Source organism: Onychomys torridus, chromosome 5 (assembly GCF_903995425.1).
Source record: "Onychomys torridus chromosome 5, mOncTor1.1, whole genome shotgun sequence".
Classification (NCBI taxonomy): Eukaryota; Metazoa; Chordata; class Mammalia; order Rodentia; family Cricetidae; genus Onychomys; species Onychomys torridus.
In genome coordinates, this window is record NC_050447.1 from 58,872,510 (window position 1) to 58,890,334 (window position 17,825).

A 17,825-nucleotide genomic window follows, 5' to 3' on the forward strand; every position below is an offset into this window, starting at 1 on the left:
GATATCTCTCAGGAGCCTAATGGAGTCCCCAGAGCAAATGGATCATTGACCCCTGTTTCAGCTCTGTAGTTAAAGCATGAAAAGCTTGTGGTTGAATATGTTCCCTGTATTATGGAGTTTTTAGGACTTGTGATAGCTTACAAACTAAAATACCAAAGTTATTACTCATTTCTTGCCATGGTGAGCATTTTGGGGAATCAGGAAGTTGGGCAAAAAAATTGTTGCTTGACTTGTGTTAAGATGAGCAGTGTGGATTTGCTAACTGAAAGAGGCAGAGAAGTGTTTACATGCTTTCTTGAGCAAAGACCCTGGGACAGATGAGACTTGGTGCCTTTGAGTCTTTGAAAGGAAGTGCCCTGGCTTATTGGATGGTGTCCCTAATGGAGTCTGTAACTATGTTTGTAAGGGACATGTTTCTCTCACATTGGCCCTGGCTAGACAGCCTTTGCTTTGAGAAGAGGTGGCCAGACATATGTCTCTGCCTCTCTGCTTCCATGGCACTCAGTTTGTATTCTCTGCCCACTCTTCCAGTCTACTTCACCATGACAGGAAATAGATCCTGATGTAAGAGTCACATAGAGTTTGCCATTTCCCCCACTTTCAAGGCCTCATGAGCAAAGCTATGAAAGTCATCCATTGCTTGCTTAGAAGACTTTCCCAACTCAAGGAGCTAATGGACAGGACACTCTCTAAACTCCATGGTGCCCTGCACTGGTCACATTGACTACTGTATAGTCAGGGGAAGGAAGACACCAACACTGAATGTCCCACCTGTTTGAGCAAGTTGCCACAGAGGTCGGGGCTTGGGTGGGTTGACAGGCTGCCACTGTGGTCAGACTTCATGTCACATATGGCAGACCATTGATGATTTTGTGGGTTCTGTCTCCCAATTGGAAATGTGGGTATACCTACTATTTGTTCTTTTTCTGAGACATAGTCTCAGGGTCTAGCCAATTCTGACCTTGTGGGGTGGTCATGATCATCCAGTATGGGTGCAGGGACCCAAATACTAGGTGAGGGGCTCCATAAAAGAAGCTTCTTTGGGGATAAAAGTTGAGTGCAAGAGTCTTTATCTTCCTAGGATGCTAATGGAGGCGCAAGACTGTGATTCTCAGGGGATGTTTTCTGGAACATCTGCATGGGAAGAGAGACATTGGTATCATTTTTGTTCTCTGAAAATGCAAGAAGAGCAGAAGGGTGGGGATATCAACAGTCAGAACACAGAGTGATGCTGCCCTTAGCATTTCCTTTCCCAAGCCCCTGGTTAATATGGTGGTGTTAGTTTAAATGAGAATGGCACCCATAAATGGATATTTATTCTCAGTAGATAAAATTATTTGAGAAGGAATAGCAGGGATGGCCTTATTGGAGCAGGTGTCAGTAGGGACATTAAGGATTAATTATTCAAAAGTATTAAGGATTCAAAAGCTCAACCCATTCCAAGTAATCTCTGTGTGTGGCTCCTGCTTGAGAATCAAGGTAAGCTATCAGCTATAGCTCCAAAGCCACATCAGCCTGCTTGTGGCCAGCTTCCTATCACGATGGTCATGTACTGTCATTCTCTGAAACTGTAGACCCTAAGTAGCATTTTTTTTCTCTTATAAGTTGCCTTGTTCACAGTGCTTTGTCAGGGTGATAGATAGAAACAGAGCAGGAGTGGTCAAATTCCATTGGTGAATGCCTGAAAAGAACGTATTTTGTGTCTGTCTGCACCAAGTTCCTATCTCACAGGAGCTAGGGCATCTGGGAAACATTTCAAGAAGCAGGTAGGCAAGTGTCCAGCCCTCCTAACGATGACCTGATGATCTACTGCACCATCACTGCAGTAAATCTGGGAGGTGCAGGCTGCCCTAGAGACTTGTGTATGTAAGGTGTCTACAGCTGTGGCCAAGGAAATGTATTGCAGTCAATTTGCTAAACTGACACAAAGGCCCATAGTCCCAAAGTCCAATGCCAGAGAAAAGAAAACCCAATTTCATTGGTGTATTATGTCAAGATCAGGCTTCAGAAACTCTTCTTCCACTGCAAAGAGACACTCAGAGAACTCAAACTACTTCATCTAAATCAGTGGTTCTCAAACTGTGGGTCTTGACCTCTTACAGGGTCACCAAAGACCATCAGAAAAATACAGATATTTATTTACATTATGATTCATAAGAGTAGCCAAATTACTTATGAAGTGGCAACCAAAATAATTTTATGTTTGGGGGTGACCACAGCATGATGAACTATAGTAAAGGGCTGCAGCTTTGGGAAGGTTGAGAAGAACTGATCTAAATGATTCCTCAGACAAGAGCTCTGGAGACTCTGCAGCCTCTGCTGACTCAGAGTGCCGTTCACAACCTGCATGGTGACCATGAGGACCCTGCAGACATCTCAGTCAGCAAGAATGTACACAGTACCACTGGCTGACATCTTGTAGCTCCATGACATCAATGTTTCCTTCTAATCCTAACCCCAATGTGGACACTCAACACAAAGTAATCCAAGGATGCTAACCTTGTCCAACAGTGATGTTCCACAGCCCTCTCAAACCCTACTTACCTTTTCCCATAAGACAGAAAAATCCTGTAATTTTAGATAAGTAAAAAAGAATCACTCATTGGGACAAAGATATGACACCAGTTCCTGGATTTCTGAGACAGGGGAACAGCATGATGGGCAACTAGTGGAAGGAGGCTGTGAAGAAAGAACAGATATTATCAGAGCAGCCCAAGCCTGGTTAGAGCACAAAGAGAAAGGGGAAGGGAAGAGTTTGGCTTGAACTCTCCAGGAAGGCATGCTCTTCTCCTGGGGATCCATGTTCTACGGTGTAACACAAATTTCTAAATGGTCTTTTAATAAAAAACCCAGAGGCACTGGGCAGTGGTGGCACATGCCTTTAATCTCATCACTTGGGAGGCAGAGGCAGGTGGATCTCTATGATTTCAAGGCCAGCCTGGGCTACAGAAGGAGATCCAGGACAGTATACGAAGCTACACAGAGAAACCCTGTCTCGAAAAACCAAAAGAAAAAAAAAACCCACTAGAGCCATATATTGAGGTAATTGCTGAAAGATCAGAGAGAGAAAGGAAGAGGCCACTTCCATGTCTCTCCTCTAGAACTCTTCAAACTGACAAGGACTCTGGTTCCTGTCTCCTAAAACCTTATATACCTTTCTCCACCCAGACATCATTTCCTGGGATTAAAGGCGTGTGTGCATTCCAGTACTGGGATTAAAGGTGTGTGCCATCACTGCCTGGCTCTGTTTTCTCACCTAGACTGAGTCAATCTCATGTAGTTCAGGGTGGCTTTGAACTCACAGAGATCGTCTAGCCCCTCCCACTGAGTTCTGGGATTAAAGGCATATGTGAACACCGCCCCAACACTCCTCATCAGATAGTTTGCTCCTGATGCCCATCCAAGGTCAGAGTTCCTACCCTAAATGCCCATCCTTTCTTCTCAGCTGCCTGACTGGAACTATAATTTCCTATGGGCAGACTCTCCTCCCTCTTCCCTCAGCTTCATGCTCTTTCCTCCTTACTCTCTTACTGATTTCATTTTCCTTGAAATGTCCCACATGCCGCTCACCTCCTCACCTCCCTTCTTCCTGTGCTTCCTTACCTCCTGGGGTTACACAGTACATTAACTTCTTTCCATCTGGTCATTGACAAGTTAGGAGATGAGTTGGTGAAGACCCCAAGTCATGTGGAAAACGAGTTCTAGAATGTGGATTGCAGACTGGGTAGCTCTTTCAAAGAGGGTGGCCATGTGGCTGACTTCTCTGTCCAGCCATAATGCTGGAACAACTATGAGCTTAAGTTGGGAAGCTAACAGCTCACACTGCAGGGAGATGAGGGGTAGAGAGCTTGTGCCCTGGTTGCTTGAGGTGGCTGATACTTAACAAAGTAGTTTGGGATCCACAGCTTTATGGAATTCTGGCCTGGCTCCCTCCTGTGGCCAGTAGACCACACCAGGCCAAACTGAGACCCATGGTTTAAGAACCATGGACCCAGGCCTCTTCTTCAGTCCTTGAAAGGAGACACAAGCAAAGGACTCTGTTAGTGACTCAGACATCAGCAGGACTTAACACTGAGCTGCCCTGCTGCCCATAGCTCTTCCCATGATTCCTCTCTTTAACCTCTCTTTCCTCTTTCCCCAAGCCCAACTCCCTTCCCCTTCCCTCCACTGCCCTTGGTTGCATCCTTTGCTTGTCTTCTTCAGGCTCAATTCCCCAGATTCCACATAAAGGGGTACAGTGGAAAGCTCCTTCATGGGTCACAGACATCTTAGGGTATGTGACCTCTAAATGGGTGCAGTCTATCAGTGGCAAAGGCCTTGAAAAAGCAAAGATCCATACACAGGAAAGTCACTGGCCATGCCTCCTCATGTCCATGTGCTCCTTTGCCCAGGCTTGTTGTCCCTTACCTGGGAGTTGTATCTCCTGTCTTTGGAGTGAGGAGACAACAGAATAAACTAGAAGTCAGGTGGCTAATCTGCCTCCTCACCCCTTTCCAGCCCCTTCTTTGCTTCCTCTTGGAGGCTGTGGCCACCTCCTGGGGCTGGTCCTTGCTAGATCTATGTGGTGACTCTTCAAGGGTTATTCCCTTGTTTTCATATTCAATGTTCTCATTCTGGGGAGAGTCCACAGAGTCAATAGCATCATGTGCTCTCTCATTGGACTGTAGGTCAATTTCCTTCAGGTCTCTAGATGTGCTGAAGCTATTGGTAACCTCAGCATCATCCTGAGGTCCTGGGATCTGTTGACAGCCGATGTCTTCCAGGAAGAACAATGTATTGAAGGATGGGTGACTGAGCAAGGTGGTGTTGCCAGTCTCCTCCATCTCAGCCTCCACACCATCATCCTGTGGGGCTGAGGTAGAAGTGGTGTCCTCCATGAAGGAGAGGTCATCCTCGGATGTGTCACCGTCACTAGAACAGGTTGTTCTCTCTGTCTCCTCAGAATTCCTATTGATGTTATAGGCCTGCACAGCATGAAAGTGTGGGGCAGAATTCCCAGGCCAGCTGAGATCCAGCAGCTTGTATAAATCTGGAGAGCTGGACCTAGAGGAGATCTTGCTACATCTCTCTTCATTCTCATCTTGCCCTTTGTTGTCTTCAGATGCCAGCGGTGTGGGCAAGACAGCTTCACTCCCTCCCTTCCTTAGGGTGGGAGGGAGGCTGGGGGGACCTGCAGGACTCTTGAACGAATAGGTTTTTGGAACATCCCATATTTCACCAAGGATGGGACCACCACTTTTCCTCTTGTTGAACATAGTGTTTTTTGCCAGGGCATCATTAATCCTATTTGTTCCTATGAGTCCCAGGGTTTCTTCAGCCATGTGGCCTAAGCAACACATAGCATCTACAATGGTGGAGATGGACAGCCTGGATCCTGTTTCTCTGCATGCTGGTGGTAAATCACAGAGACTGGTCCATGGAAATTCTCCCTCCATGTTCACCACTGTGACAGGTGGGGAATGGGACCACCACAAGATGCTAGAAGGAAGAACACAAAAGCAGGTCTAGGAGGCAAGTTGTTGGCTTTCTACATCATGAAAATCATAGCTACCTCAAACATCCTAATGATGCATCTTGGTGGTCAGAGGTCAAGATAAAAACCCAACCTAAACCCCAATGCAGTTAGGAGAAAGCATAAGACCAGAGTTGAAATAAGTGGTCAGGTAGAGGTTGAAACAAAGACCAAAGAAACAAAGATCAAAACAAAGATCTGGTGATTTGAATGAATGAAGTCTGACAAACCCTTGACCTGTATCCCCCAGAGAGAAGATGCAAATTATTGAAATCTGAGACAAGAAATAAAGTATGAAAGAAAGACAAGAAGGATCTATGGGAAAGCTGAGTGTTTATGTGATTCAACCTAACTCTCGAGGGGTGGTAATCCTGAAGGAAAGAGATTTCTTGAATCATAAACAGACACCAACGCTGATAAGATGTCTTTTTTTTTTTTTTTTTTTTTTTTTTTTTTTTTTTTGAGCTGAGGATCGAACCCAGTGCCTTGAGCTTGCTAGGCAAGCACTCTACCACTGAGCTAAATCCCCAACCCAAGATGTCTTTTAATATGGTTACCGCCTGGTGCTTTACTTCAACTACATCCTGGGTGTGATGATCAATTCTGGATGCTCCAGAGTGATGTAAGTGATCAATACGGGGATAGGATAGAAAGAATAATACAATTTCTGCAAATAAGGACAGCCCAGGACCCACAGATTGCATGATGGATCTTACCTACTGGCCTTATAGCATAATGGAGACCCATTCTCCTCATGCTGCATCACCAAAGACACAAGATTGATCATTCCAAATTTAGTCTTGAAAGCCATTATTACCCTGAGGCCATACCGATAACAACACACATCCCCCACACAGAAACACACAGACACACACACACACACACACACACACACACACACACACACACACACACACACACACACACACACGAGAGAGAGAGAGAGAGAGAGAGAGAGAGAGAGAGCGAGAGCCTATTGGATTCCTTGGTATTTCACACAAAGTTCAACAACACGGAACCAATTTGATGCTTCATGTTCACAGTGAGTTCAGCAGGGAATCCTAGGATAATTCAATGGGGAAAATGTTTGACAACAAGCATGTAATTAGGTCAAGGGAAGGGGCCTATGTTCAGCCACAAAGAATGAAATTTTGTCGTTTTCTGAAGTAGAATTAGACACTAGGAATATTTTCTGTAAAACCCCAGATCCAGAGATACTGTGAGCCTAACCAGAGCCATGAATCAGTGAGTGGAACCTTAAATGGGGACTTTGGGGGCACATACAAGGGGCAGCTGTAATGTAACAGAGCAGATGAAAATTACCCCAGGTCACTGTATGCATCTATAGAAGTGTTACAGGGGAATTCCTTACTTTACACAGTAAAGGTTTAAGATAAGAAAATGAAACGAACATAAAACATGGCAAAAATATGTTTAAATCAAACAGTTAAGCAAAATGAACAATAAGCAGAAATCCATGCCTCAAGCAAAAGCATGAGTGCATGAACCAAAAAGAGAAACTGAACACAATCAAACCAACAGAGGAAATCTCCAATGCCAAGGTCCAAGAGGTTAGGTCCAGTTTATCAGGACTACTGTAGAGGTACAACTGCTCTTCAGCCAGCAAGAGTTTCTCTGTAGCATCAAGAAAACCCCAGTCTGCCAGGTGGTGGTGGTGCACACATTGAATCTCAGCACTCAGGAGGCAGAGACAGGTGGGTCTCTCTGTGAGTTCAAGGCCAGGCTGGTCTACACATCGAGATCCAGGACAGGGACCAAAAGTACACAGAGAAACCCTGTCAAAAGAAAAAAGAAAAAAAAGAAAAGCAAAGAAAGGAAGGAAGGAAGAGAGAGAGAGAGAGAGAGAGAGAGAGAGAGAGAGAGAGAGAGAGAGGAAGGAAGGAAGGAAGGAAGGAAGGAAGGAAGGAAGGAAGGAAGGAAGGAAGGTAAAGAAATCCCCAGTCTACTGCAGGGCCTTATATGAATAGATTTCCATCACTTCTCACAAAGGCTTTTTGTAATGTCCCAGTAAGGAATGGACCAGTGACAGCAGGGACTAACCCAAAGATGTTTCTCATTCCAGCTCCAGGGACTGCATAACTTTTGTCACAGCTGTGAGCAAATCCCCAACAAGATGCAACTTAACAGACAAAGAGTAACCCTCCTCTCAGGCTCTCAGAGGACAGGGAGGCATGGCAGCTGGAGGAGCTGGTGACTTGGGAAGATGGGTCTGAAGCAGTTGGGTACATGACTTTGGCAGGTCCCTAAAGTCTCCAGTCACCCAATTCCTCCTGCTGCTTTCCACAGTCCTGGGCTTTTATGACCTCCCTGCTAGAGCCTAAGCATTCAGACACATGAGAAGGGGTGAGACCATTCATATCAAACCTTGAGGAGGACACTTTGACTTTAAGAACATAGTAACTAGGCAACCCAGTAACATGGTAACAAGTGCCATAGTAACAAGGTGGGCAGACTCAGGAACTCTGTGCTGAGCTGGGTTAGGAACAGGGTTATTGACTAGTTCGAGAATCAACCTATGGTCTGTCCTAATGCCTTTGCATTAGTACCCTAATGTTCTCTAAGTACTCTGACTACTACAGTCATTATCTCTCCACTTAAGACATTCAATTCCTTTATCTTGAACCCATATAGATGGTCATCTAAAGGGTGATAGCCCTCCCTGACACTCTGATGCTGTAATGAAAGGGACTGAACCTCATGATAAACACGACATTATTTGGTCCTTTTTGCAAGGTGTTGGGGTGGGACATAGCATGTATGGAAGATTGTTACAGGGATAGATGGATTTAAGTCCTTCCAAGATTTCAGGGGATTACAGCATAGGTAAACATGATGAACATGCACATGGTGATGAACTTCCTTTTTTACAGCGTGTCTATACCAATAAAACTTTTAAAACCAGAAAGATTAAATATAAAATTGTCTAAGAATTGGGGTTGGAGATTTAGCTCAGTGGTAGAGTGCTTGCCTAGCAAGCACAAGGCCCTGGGTTCGGTCCTCAACTCTGGAAAACAAAACAAAAAAAAAAACAAAACAAAACAAAAAAAAGCTGTGTGGGTGGTGGCGCACGCCTTTAATCCCAGCACTTGGGAGGCAAAGCCAGGTGGATCTCTGTGAGTTCGAGTCCAACCTGGTCTCCAAAGCGAGTTCCAGGAAAGGCGCAAAGCTACACAGAGAAACCCTGTCTCCCAAAAAACAAACAAACCAACAAAAGTCAAAGAATCATGCTTTAGAATAGAAATATGGGGCTAGTGAAAAAGAACCTGAACTGGAAGCACCCGTATAATTAAAACCCCATTAAGAGATATAAATTAAAACCAACAAACCAGGAAACAAACTCACTGTTTGGATATCAAAGCAGATGAACAGAGTCTGTTTTTAGGAGCTCAGTAAAATCAAAGTGTACGTGAACCAGTGTGAGTCAACAACTTTACAGCCAACCAAGCAACAGCTTCTCTTCAGTGTGAGACGCCCCAGCCCCAGCCAGTGCCTTATATGGGCGGAGTCTTCAGCTCCTCACAAGGGCTTTGTGATGTCAGAGGAGGAAATGAACCAATCACACCTCTTAACAACAACAACAACAGTACCCCAGAAATTCTTCACTTTGTATCTCCAAGGACTATATTAGTTTTCTCACTGCCCTGACCAATTCTCTGAGAAGTAACAACATGTGGTACACAGGTTTTGCTTTGGCTCAGGCTCTCAGGGGACAGGGAAGCCATGTCTGGGGACTTGGGAAGATGGGTCTGAAGCAGTTGCTTATATGGCTTTGTCATGTCCCATTGCGTCTAATGACCCTATTCTTTCTGCTGATTTCCACCACCATGGTGTTTTACAACCTTCTGAACAGTATTCCCTGCTAGTGACCAAAAATGGAGAGACATGAGATGATGTGAAACCTCTCCCATTCCAACCATGAGGAGGACATTTGGACTTTGAGAAGAGCAGCAGTAACAAGAATAATGGACTCAGCCAGCTTTGGGCTAGCCTGGGTTAGAGACATAGTTAAGGATTAGACAGAGAGTGCACACCCAGGCTTCTTCAAGTCCTTTTCACTCACACCTGACATTCTCTAATGACTCCAACTCCTGCAGACCTCTTCATCTCTATACTCATGATAATTGCTTTTCCTTAAACTCATATTTATGGGCATCAAAAGGATGATTGCCTGTCCATGACGCTGCATGGCCTTGAAATTGTCCCTCAAGATTCCCCAGAGCATGTTTTGTCTCATGAGTGGCATGGTGGCAGGAGAAGACTCTTAACATGATAGGGGAATTTATAACCACAGGGAAAGGCTGCAGGAGGTAACGAAGCAGTGGGTGTGCTCCAGAATCAACTTCTGTATCTTTTACAGCTCATATATACTAACAAAAGTTAAGGTAAAGAACTAAATCAATGTACAAAATGTCAAAGATAAATGGATAGATAATAGTAGACAATAGCTGATAATAAGTCAAGTGAAAAAGATGCACAAACTAAATCTAAAACAATTACCTGTCAAAATTTAGTCACAAACCCAACCCACTGGTAAGCACACTCACTATGTTCAGGTCAGTAGTGATCACAGATGTTCAGTTCAAAGACAGACAATAACAAAAAAAAAAGCTCTCAGGACCAAAGTCTTGAGTCAAGTCCTCTGTAACCATCCCACAGCTTCACTGTAGAATAAGGACAAGTTCCAGGCCCAGCAGGTGCCTTACATGGGTGGGCCACCCTCCTTCCTCACAATGGCTCCTTGTGAGGTCACAGAGCCATGGACCAATCACAGCTAACCAAAAGCCACCATAGTTCTTGAGTTGTTCTCTCATGGCTCCTTGAAAATCAATGCCAAGACTCAACTTAAAGGGATAGAGGTAATTTTTGCTCAGGCTCAGAGGATTAGGCACAGGATGGTGGTGCTCAGCTAGTGGTCCTGACATCAGGGTATGAGGCAAGTGATTTCACTGCATTGACAATCTCTTCATGCTCAAGCCTATTTAAATATCCTTGTTGTATAGGCTACTTCTAGAATTTCTTTCAGTGTCAAAACCAGAAATCCCAGTTTGGCCTGAGTCAAATAAGAGGGCTCCATAGACTGATAAAGGTGACAATGTGAAGCTAGGTCTCTGTCACCTCAATGGCTGACATTTCCAGGGTGTTATGCCAAGATCCATCTTTTTTAAAATTTTTCTTTATTAAGAAAATTTCTACTCACTCCACATACCATCCACAGATTCCCCCTTCTTCTTCCTCCCACTCCGCAGTCCTCTTTCTTAAGCCACCCCGCATCCCCAAAATTGAGGTCTCCCATGGGGAGTCAGCAGAGCCCAGCACACTGAGCCTAGGCAGGTCCAAGCTCCTTCCCACTGCACCAAGGCTGTGCAAGGTGTCACACCACAGGCACCAGATTCCAGAAACCTGCCCATAGACCAGGGACAGATCCAGATCCTCCTGCCTGGGTGCCCCCCAAACAGTTTGAGCCAAACAACCATCTTCCATATCCAGAGGGCCTAGTCCAGTCTCATGGGGGCTCCACAGCCACCAGTCCACAGTTCATGGGCTTCCACTAGTGTGGCCGGTCATCTCTGCATGTCCTCCCATCATGATCTCAACATCCCTCCTCTCTCTATCAATTGGATTCCCGGAGCTCAGCCTGGTGCCTGGCTGTGGATCTCTGCATCTGCCTCCATCAGTCACTGGACAAAGGCTCTATCATGACAGCTAGGAAATTTGCTAGACTGGTCACCAGAGTAGACCAGTCCAGGCAAGCTCTGGACCACTGCCAGCAGACCAAAGTGCTGTCATCCTTGTGGATTCCTGAGAGCCTCCTCAGCACCCTACCTCTTCCTATTCCCATGATGTCCTCATCTATCATGGTATCTTCCTCCCTGCCCTCCACTCTGCCGCCGTTCCAGCTTGACCCTCCCATTTCCCTATGTTCTCATCCCCCACTCCTGGCCCTCTGCCACCCCCCAAACCCAGTCCACTCATGTAGATCTCTTTCACTTCTCCTTCACAGAGTCATCTATGTGTCCCTCCTAGAGTCTTTCCCTGTTAGCTAGCCTCTCTGGAGCTGTGGGTTGCAGTCTGGCCATCCCTTCCCTCACATTTAGTATCCACTTATGAGTGAGTACATATTATGTTTGTCCTTCTGAGTCTGGACTACCTCACTCAAGATGCTATTTTCTAGTTCCATCTATTTGCCTGCAAATTTCATGATATTGTTGTTTTTTACTGCTGAATAGTACTCCTAGCTCAGTTGTTAAAGGCTAGGCTCACAGCCAAGATCCATCTTAAAGCATTGGTGCCGAGTTGCCCTGACTGTCAGTGGAATGATCTACGTGTGAACATGGCTTGCACATTATCTTGCAGGTTCCTTAGCGTCTGTTCTTCTGGCCAGAGGTGAATTTAGAAGTTGGTAAGAACTGCTGACACCAAAGATAGAAATCTTGTAGCCTGGCTTAAAGCCAGAAATTCCCTTGAGACTCTTGGCAGCCTTGTCCTTGCCAGAGGCCAAAGTTGCCAGAGTGCTGGAAAGCTCTTCTCTCTGATCTAGTTAACTCTTCAGAGGATGGAATGTCATAATAGCAATAAAGGCTCTTTAAGAAAAGAACCCCTTGGTCAAGGGAACAGTGTCTCTAGGTAGAGACCTGGACAAGTGGTCGCCCCTAGAAGGCAGAGTTGCCTTTAGCACATGCCTTTAATCCCAGCACTTGGGAGGCTGAGCCAGGCCAATCTCTGAGTTTGAGGCCAACCTGGCCTACAGAGCAAGCTCCAGGACAGGCACCAAAACTACACAGAGAAATCTTGTCTCGGCAATATATAAATATATATAAATAAATATATATATATTACATATTGGCATGCACAATTCAAATGCATGTGTGCATATTGTAAATGTGCTTTAATGGTTCTGAAGTTGCTCCGGGGGCTACTGATGAGAAGATTTAGGGCAGTGTTCTCAATCTTTCAAGTGGTACGACCCTTCTTTAATACAGTTCCTCATGCTGGGATGAACACCAACCATAAAATTATTCTCATTGTTACCTCCTAACCCTAATTTTGCTACTGTTATACATTGTAATGTAAATATCTGTGTGTTTTGATGGTTCTGGGTGACCCTGTAAAAGGGTCATTTCTCCTCTCAGGGGGCCATGACCCACATATTGAGAACCACTGGCTTACAGGTTAAAGACACTTGATGTTGAGCCTAACAACCAGAATTGGATCACCAGGACCCACGAGCTTTAGGGGAGAATTAACCCCACAAGTCATCCTGTCACACACACACACACACACACACACACACACACACACACACACACACACACACAGTGTTTTGCTTCAAGTATGTAGTGCATCACCTGTGTGCCTGGTGCCTGCAGAGGTCAGGAGAAGGCATCAGATCCTCAAGAACTAGAGTGGTTCTAAGCCACCGTGAGGGTCTAGGGACTGAACCTGAACCAACTCTCCAGTCCCACTCTAAACTTTCAAAAATCCAATAAAATGAGGGTGTGGAAAGGTAGTTCAGCAGTTAAGAGTGCTTGCTGCTCTTGCAGAGAACCTGAATTTGGTTTCACATCTATCTGGCAGCCATTTGCAACTATATTCAGGGGACCCAATGCTTTCTTCTTGTCTCTGAGGGCATCAGGATACACATGGTACACACACACACACACACACACACACACACACACACACACACACATACACACACACTCAGACACACAAAATAAAGGTAAATAAATAGGTTTCAAAAACCTATTTAGCCAAGTGGTGTTAGTACATGCCTTTAACCTCAGCACTTCCGAGGCCAAGGCAGATGGATCTCTGACTTCAGGGCCAGCCTGATTTACATAGTGAATTCCAGGACAACCTGGATTACACAGAGAAATCCGCTCTCAAAAAAACCAACACACAAACAAATAAAATGAAATGAAAAACCTATTTAGATGCTACTTAGGAGATTCCATAAACCCTTTAAAAGCTATGTGTTTATAGAAAATGTAATTCATTGGAATCATAAGATAAAAGTTTCATTAAGCTATGTTTATGTGATATACAAATATTTTGATAAACATATTCTTTCTAAAGGAGAAAATATTAACACAAAATATTTTATGGTAAATAAAGGACTAAGGTGTATGCTTTAAAAATCCATATTGGCAGAGCTGGAGAGATGGCTCATTGTCTAAGACCACTTGCTGATTTTGCAAAAGACCCAGGTTCAGTTCTTGGTGTGCATATCTTGCTGGTCATATCCATGTGTATGTAACTCCTCTTTCAAGGGATATGATACCCTTTTCTGTCCTCAAAAAATACCTATGCCCATATGGTATACAAGTAGGCACACAATATGCATATAAACTTAAATAAATATTAAAAATCCTTATTAGTCTGATATAGATTTATTTTAAAGAAATTCATTTTTATTATTTTATTTTGTGTGTTGGTGTTTTGCCTGCTTGTATGTCTGTTTATCACTGTGTGCAGTACCCTCACAATCCGCAAGAGGGTCTTGGATCCTCTAGAACTGAAGTTAAGAGATGGCTGTGAGCTACAAGGTGAGGCTTGCTGGGAATTGAGTCCAGGTCCTCTGGATGAACACCAAGGGCTCTTATCCACTGAGCCATCTCTCCAGCCTTTTAGAAATATATACATATATGGTGGGTTTTCAAGACAAGGTTTCTCTGTGTAACAGTCTTGGTTGTCCTGCTGGAATTGTTCTGGTAAGCCCAGGCTGGCCTCAAACTCTCAGAGATCCATCTGCCTCTACCTCCCAGGTGCTGGGATTAAAGGTGTGTGCCACTATAGTTCTCTCAGAAACATCCTTAATATACCAATGATAAATTGAGGTTTTAGTAGGGTGTATTAGTAAGGATTCTCGTGGAACTGATAGAATAAACATACATATTAAAAGGAGACTTACTAGACTGGCTTGCAGGCTGTGGTTCCAGCCAACACTGTTTCACATAGAAAGGCTGAGAATCCAGTGGTTCTTAGTCCATGAGACTGCATGGCTCAGCACTCCAACCTGTTGCAGCATGCCTGGAGCATCCTGGAGAGCTGCTGGTCTTTGATACACATTGGAGCCCAGAAGGTGGTTCTGATACTGATGAAGGACTTCCTCAGCAACATCTGATGCTTGCCAGTGAGAGTAAGGACAAGCAGGCAAAGAGGCAAGTTTCCTTCTGCCATGCCCTCTGTGTAGGCTGCCACCAGAAACTGTGGCCCTTCCTGCTTCCTGTAAGGCTCAGAATGTCTTCTGTATTATTAGTATGGAGTCATACTTTCCAACATACATAATTGAGGTTAATAACTACTAAACACTGTAAAAAAAAAAACAAGCAGATAAACAGTTTAGAACTGGCAAATGAGAAATCCAAATAAAAGCTATGCAATCTGATATTTTGTTTATTTGTTTGTTGGGTTTGCTTTTGAGACAGGGTCTCTCTACATAGCTCTGGCTGTCCTGGAACTTGCTATGTAGACTAGGCTGGCCTTGAATTCACAGAGATCCACTTCTTACCCACAAGTGCTGGGATTAAACACATGAGCCACTATGTCCACCTTTTGATACATTTTAAAAAATCTATCTTTATGTATAACAATTAAAATATATGCATTGTCTGCATGTGTTTAGGTTTTAATGTCATTTATAGCCCATCAAATTAGCTCATGAGTGAAAATTCATCTAAATTATAATTGTTAAATTAAGCTAAAATTCTTTCCGGTTTATAGTGTTACTAGTTTCAAGGGGAAAAGACCCAAATCCAGCAGCCTAACTGGTTAAAGTTTGCCTATCTTTCTCACCTGCCTGTCAAATAAGGAGATGTATGGGGGAGAGACAAAAAAGAGAGGCTATTTCATCAATGTGACCATGTCAGGGAAACAAACGTATGTCTGATGGCCTTAGATCTTTCTGTGGGATAGTAACATGAGTTTTTAAAATTAAATTTAAAAATCACTTTATAATGAACTCACAAATAAAAATGTCACACAACTGGAGTGAAGTATCCACTTACCCAGTCCCAAGCATCTCAGTTACCTTCTATACAGTCAGAATGGCTGTTTGAAACCAGGGAGCTTCATTTAGGGGTTTGCACTTTCACTACCATCTCCCTCTCTCTCTCTCTCTCCCTCTCTCTCTTCCAAGACAGGGTTTCTCTGTGTAGTTTTGGTGCCTGTCTGGGATCTCTCTCTGTAGACCAGGGTGGCCTCAAACTCACAGAGATCCTCCTGCCTCTGCCTCCCAAGTGCTGGGATTAAAGGCGTGTGCCATCACCACCACCTGGCTTTATCAACTATATTTTAATGCAGGTATCCACCCCAGAGAAAATAAAACAATTGTGACAGAGTTGGAACTAGAGAAACAATTAGCTTTGCATTCTCTGTCATGACTCATGTACCCATTAGTGTGCATTCCATCCTTCTTCATCATCCAATATTACTCCTTTTTGTCTCTTTTCTGTATTTTGTCCTATCAACACTTACAGATGTTTACATATAAAAACATATATATTATAGTCTAGCAACCACATATGAGGGACAACACATATTTTTTTCCAAGTTTGGGTGACTTTTCTTAATATCATACTTTCTAAGATCATGAATTTTCCTGAAAAAATATTTCCTTTGTAGCTGACTAATATTCCATTTGTATAGGTACCACATTTTCATTATCTACTTATCCATTGGCAGACATTGAGGTTGGTGCAATTTCCTTGATATTGCAAATAAGGCATCAATAAACATGGATGTGCAAATATCTCTATGGTAGAAAATAGAGTTCCCTGGGTATATGCTCTGGACTTGAAAACTGAGTCATATAGTAATTTTATTTATTTATTTATTTTTGTTTGAGACAGTGTCTCTCTGTAAGTTTTGGATATCTGGAAACTCACTGTATAGACTAGGTTGGCCTCTAATTCAGAGATCTGTCTGCCTCTGTCTTCCAAGTGCTGGGATTAAAGGTGTGTGCTACTGTGCCAAGAATTATTTTTTGATTTTTAAAGGAACCTCCACACTGATTTTCATAATGGCTGTATTAATTTGTTCTCCCACCAGCAGTGAATTAAGGGTTCTTTTTTCTCTCTAGCTAACATTTATTGTCAGATTTCTTGGTGATAGCCAAGTAGAATAGGATGAGGTAATCTCTCAAAGTAATGCTAGTTTCAACTTGCATTTCCCTGATTATAGTAATATTGAACAATTTTGAGAATAGTTATTGGCTGTTTTTGTTTCTTCCTTTGAAAACTGTCTATTTATTTTGTTAGACTATGTGTTGACTGGCGGTTTTATTTCCTTGGTATTTAATGTATGCCATTCTTTGTTAATTCTGGATATTAGCTTCTTGTCTGAAGTGTAGCAGGTAGAGACATCCATCCTTTCTGGAAGCAGCAGTCTATTTGATCTGCTGATGGTTTCCTTTGATGTGCAGAAATATTTTGCATTTCCTGTAGTGACCTCTGTTGACATTTGGGGCTAACTCTTATGCTACTGAAATTCTACCCCAGTGTCTTGAAAAGTCATCTCTATGTTTTTCTCTAACAATTCCAGCATGCCCAGTTTTAAGTTAAGGTAATTGACAGGTTTTTAATTGACTTTTGTACGAAGTACAAGATCAGATGTACTTTCACTCTTCTGCAGGTGGATGTCCAGTTTTGTCAGCACCACTTGTTGAACAGGCTGTTTTTTTCCACTTCCTGTTCTTGACTCCTTTGTCAACAGTTAAGTGGCTTTAGCTTTATCAGATTATTTCCAGTTCATCTACTCTGTTGCTTTCTCCTAACTGTCTTTATGCCAGGCTGTCTTTATCACTGTAGCTCTGTAGTATAATTTGAGGTAGAGTATTATGATGCCATCCATCACCGTGTTTTTACTCCTGAGGGTTGCTTTGAGTATTTGTGGTTGTTTGTGTATCCATATGAATTCTTGGGTTGCTTTTTCTAGATCTGTGAAATACCTCATTGGAGTTTTGTTTCTTATTGCATTAGATCTGTAGATTAATTTTGGAAATATAGCCATTTTTACAATCTTACTTTTTCAGTCCAGGAGCATGGAGGATCCTTCCATTGTCTAATATTTTCTTTTAAAAGATAAAATATGAAGCTGGGTGTGGTGGCGAATGCCTTTAATCCTAGCAGTTGGAAGGCAGAGGCAGGTGGATTCTGAGTTCAAAACTAACCTGGTCTATAGAGCAAGTTTCAGGATGGCTAGGCTGCACAAGAGAAACTCTGTCTTGGAAACTGTGTGTGTGTGTGTGTGTGTGTGTGTGTGTGTGTGTGTGTGTGTGTGTGTGTGTAATTGG